Here is a 5,123-nt window from a genome sequence, read left to right on the forward strand (position 1 = left end):
TCTGAGGGTGCTACGTCACCCTAACGTGACGGTAGGCGGCGCTAGGGAGCTCGCGGCCACCCCTAGCCCCCGCTCCCTCACACCTGGTGATACTCTTCTTAAGATGCCTATGGTTAAGGTAGGCAACTATCTTATATTATGCAAGTGGGCATTAATTATTTGCTACTTCCCACAGATTTCGGTATTAAAAAACATAACCTAGACCAATTTAAGGGTGCCTATTAATTAATGCAGGAAGTGTTGGCTCCCACATGCCTTATCAAGGCTTGTTATGATGTTAAGCTGATCACTTCTTTGTACATCTTTAGAGCTTGTTACTGAAAGGGGTTGCCTTTAACTACAGCCTTGATAGGAGCGTTCTTGGTTTCAGGGCTGCTGACTGACTAGTTGACATGGGTTATGTTGTGCAGGCAGTTTTCTGATTACCCAGTTTCCTGATGGGCTATATGCAATTTATCCTGTATTACTAATTGATTACATCATGTACAGTTGCCATTATTGGATCTGCTTACATTTAAAAGGGGATCCTGGTATAGTTACTGAGTAGGATTGTACCACCTTCTCTTCCCCCTCCCTGTGTTGCCAGCAAGGGAAAACTTTTTTTAAACCCAGTTCCTCAAATGGAATAAGTATAGGCCTAATGGTATGAAAGCCATAGTATTGCACAACACCTTGGTAGTTGGTGGCGGTAACACTAGGATTCCTCAAAGTTCTCAGAATCTGATTTGCTAGGAAGATCATTAGTTTTCCTGCTGTAGACCAGGGACTGATGGTTGGCATGACATGAATGCTGATCCACTGCCAACCATGGAATAAGTGATATGAACAGAAGGACTACATTGTCAGTACAACTTAGGGTTTTGTTTGTGTAACTACAATGTGGATTAGAGGAAGGTTCCCTCCAAGCTGCGCATGTGCGTGGCTATGCACAATTTAATACCATGCTGTGCACTAACTTAGTAAAATGCTGTGCACCCACCTGGAGAGGAGCTGGGCTGCGGTGCAGCAAGGTGAGGTGCGGGCTGGGGCTGGGGGCTGGTGTGGGCTCTGCCAGCCCCGGGATGCTGCTCTGCTGGATTGGTGCCACTCCCTGCCTTTCAGCTGCTTTTACACCATGGAGCTGGAGCTGCTCACCCCAGCCTGGGCTGCACCTGCCCCATGTGCCCACCCGCCCACACCGTCTTGTTTGGCAGCGCCCCCTGGTGGCAGTGGGGAGCAATGAGGGCAGAGGTACAGGGGGCCAGGCCAGGCACCCAGGAGCAGCTACATCTTTCTGCGCCTTCTTCGGTGGGGACCACTACAGAGGCCACTTTGAGTCAAGTGAGGAGGGGGCACTGCCTGTAGGGCCCTGCTTCCCATAGGGGCTCAAGGCCTGCAGGGTGCCCCTATGGAAGCCCTGATGCCTATAGGAAGTCAGCCAGCCCAACTCAATTTTATGAAGCATGTGCAGTGCTCTACTAATACTACAGAGAAAAGAGACAGAAAGGCATATAAGGCTCAAAGCTGTAGTCCACAGAAAACAGAATATAGGAGCAGCACAGGCTGTACAAGTAATGCAAGCAAAGACAATGTCTAGCTTTTGGGGAAAAAGATGTAAGAACTGAAACAGTTTACATCACATGAAATTTGCGGGCACCAGTAGACGAAATGAACATAATTGCCTGCGAGCGGTTCTTCGTAGGAACAAGGAACAATGTTCCAGCAGATGAGAAATAAACTATCAACAGGAACATAAACTAATTTTTCATTAATTTTAAGTTGTAAGCAGCTACGGAAGTTAATATGGTGCCAAGAACAGTGATACTAGCACTGAAAGAAAAGCCATGGGTAGCAGAAGGTAAACAACTGAAATTCAAGGCTTATAATGGTGAACTAATCCTTTCTACGGGATGATGAGAATTAAATGCGTGGTTAAAAAACAAAATATTGACTGATGGAAAAAACAGGCCTGTGTCAGATTCTGCCAGGCACCTTGTCTTCAAGTGATTTCAGAGGAACACAATGACAAACTGAATATACGTTCCTAGTGTAATGATGTGGCAGATCAGAATATGAAACCCTTTTAGAGCTGCTTCATCACCTACCCAGCAGATGCTTCAGAGTTCTCTATCACCATCTGCTGGTGCATATGGGAAAGACACCAAATACATCAGACTTCCCTGGAAGTTTTGGTGAGTGTAAGTTTATTTCTTTAATTTTAGTTGTTTGGCTAAACTGTTACAAAATTATATTTTTGGTGACAGGTAAAAGAAACTTAAATGCCCAAGATACGTGGTCACCTTCATCTCTATGCCAGCCTGGCAGGGTTGGAAAGTGGAGTGTGAACCCAAAAGAGAGGGAACGTGGGTTCTTATCCTCTGAAAGCATTGCGCTCCATGGGACAAGGACAGAGTCCTGGCACAGAGACGTGGAGAAGAGAGAGCTTTGCAATATGAGGGGGCTTGGAGGTCAGAGGCAGGCCTCCGCTGTGCTGAAGCCACAGAAGGCAGCAACAGGGCAGAGTGAACTTGGTGAGACACACCACTGCCTCCTCATCCCTGTATCTAGCATCACTGGAGCTGGAATAGCTATAGTTCTCTGACGTGGAAGAGCCTCAGAACCAGAGCAGTTAGCCTTTCCCAGATGGGCTGAAAATGGACTTCCCTGACCTCTGGTAAATGCTGACAGCTACAAATTAGTGGGCACACTGGAGGGGGAAAATGACTATTAAAGGGTCATTGTACAATAAGGCAACAGAGGAAAGGTATGACTACAAAAGACACCGAGGGTGTTTATACGTGTGCTCTGGGAGGTGGGCAGGGGGGGTGGAGCCATGCTAATTAAAGCACCCAAAATGTCACATGTATCAGCACCCCTGCACTGAAAAATGTTGGCAGGGGCGCTTTAACCACCTTTAGTTAAAGTACCCCTGCCACCATTTTTTAGCATGGGGACATTGATATACATGATGCTGGAGACTGCTGGAGCACAACTTGATTAATTACAGCACACTGGAGCAGCCTCCCTGCATGTGTATAGGAGCTCTAAGGGTGCTGACAGATGTGCAGCTTCCTGCTGTAATCCATGGCACTTCACAGGAAGCACGATGAATTACAGTGACCCCCCCAACTCAACAGACATTTGCTGTTGGGTCTGAGAGGGTGGGGGATCAACCTCCAGTTTGGAGTGGCTGCATGTCTGCAGCCTCTCTCCCCTAGCCCCGCCTCTGAGGTGGGGGACTCCAATCCACCCACCCCACCCTCCAGTGCAGGTTGGGCAAATCCCAGCCCCAGCTCCCTCCCCTCCCTTCTCCCCCTCTCATTCTGAAAACAGACCTGGTGGCAAAGCTTTGCTGCCTCAGTCCAGCCCTGCTCCTGGCAGAGGGACTGACAGAAGTTAATGAAGGAGCTTTGTTTTGGAGCACCTTCATCTGAACTCTCATGCAACCAAGTTTCAAATTATTGCACGATTGGCACCTTTAAAGCTCTCTGAACTGTGCGCTTCTGTCGGCATAGCTGTACGGCACTTCAGGGTGGCTGACTGCATGACAAAACATCACTTATGTCAGTGCCCTAAGTGGCTTAATATTTTACTTCAATACATATTACAGCTGACTTAGTGCTGCTGCATTTTTCTCAAGTTAATGCTGTGTTCCTCTTGTGCAAAAATGGATTAGCTTTGGTTACCACATGGATAAGAGATGCTGGAATACTGTGTCTGGCTCTGATAAGGACCATACTACAGAGACAAAACAGAAAAAGGTTTGGGTGACACAGAAGTTCAGTTTTGGGCCCCTATTCCAGTGAAGCATCACTTGCAGTACGCTGCATTGCACAGCCTTAATGCAATGGGGGCCTGACAAACCCTTGTCCATGGAACTGCATGATTTATACTGCCCTAACACTGTCCCTGTGCAGGAGCTATGGGACTAGGAAACCTGCTTTATAGCCAAAAACTTGGGGCGCTCAATAAATTTAACTGTCAAAGATAACGAGTGATTTGATCACAATCAGTTACTGAGAAGTTTTCTGAGAGTAGAACGGTTTTCAATCAGAAAACAGAGTCTGAAAGCTGAGTGAGATGAATTCATAATAGAAATAAGGCACAGACATTTAACATTACCTTTCATTGTAATTAATCATTGGAATCATTTGCACAGGAATCTGGGAGTTCTTAGATCAAGATTAGAATGTATTTTATAATGATCTCTATCTCAATCTTAATATAAAGGCTTGATGCAGAAATAAGTAAGTAAAATGGCTTCTGCCTCTGCTAGCAATAGAAGTTGATTATAATGGCTCCTTCTTGCTTTAATATTTATGAATTATATCACTGTCATCTTATTTTTTCCTCTTTCTGATTTTAAAAGAGTAAAGTTTTATGAAAATAACTTTAATTCACCATTTTACAGGCAATTTAAAATAAATCATTTTGTAATGATTGCAATATGTTTCAGAAATAGTGTCAGTTTAATAATAAGGTTTAAATTAACTTGCATAATGATATTACATAGTTGTGTATGTTAACCATATTAAGAAATATGTGAATTACAGCCAAACTGTAGAATAAGGATAGACTGCTTAAAATAATTTTAATTTGATTTGCTATACTACAGAATAAATTTTCTACTTAAGCTTTTATACATGACTGAATTTTCTTTTCTTCTACCTATTCCATCTCATTGGTATCATCAGAAAGGTAGTAAAGGAATTCAGTATCAGTCATCAGGAATAGAACAGTAGTTAATTATAGGACTCATTCACACTCTAAGTACCCTAAAGATGATACATGAAACAATAATAATATAATATAGAACTGCAATACATAATCATTAATCAGTGCAATTCTCCCTAACTGTTGAATGGTATTTATAAGTATCCATTTTTTTCCACACAAGGTGGCAGTATATTTAAATGAATAAATAGTATAGTGATCAGCTGTTTTCAACTCTGCTGACTTTCTAGTATCTTTATAAGGGTATTTTTCTTTCCATCTTCTTATACTAAATATACAAAAATGTATATAGGATACATTTTACTAAATTATAATGAACGTACAGAGTTAAAATTAGTTGTATCAATAAGCACTACATGCTGGTGTTACAATTACTTGGTTTTGATTGATTACGTATTTCTGGACCTGAA

This window comes from Crocodylus porosus, unplaced genomic scaffold, assembly GCF_001723895.1.
Source record: "Crocodylus porosus isolate Cpor-Errol unplaced genomic scaffold, CroPor_comp1, whole genome shotgun sequence".
In the NCBI taxonomy this organism is placed as follows: Eukaryota; Metazoa; Chordata; order Crocodylia; family Crocodylidae; genus Crocodylus; species Crocodylus porosus.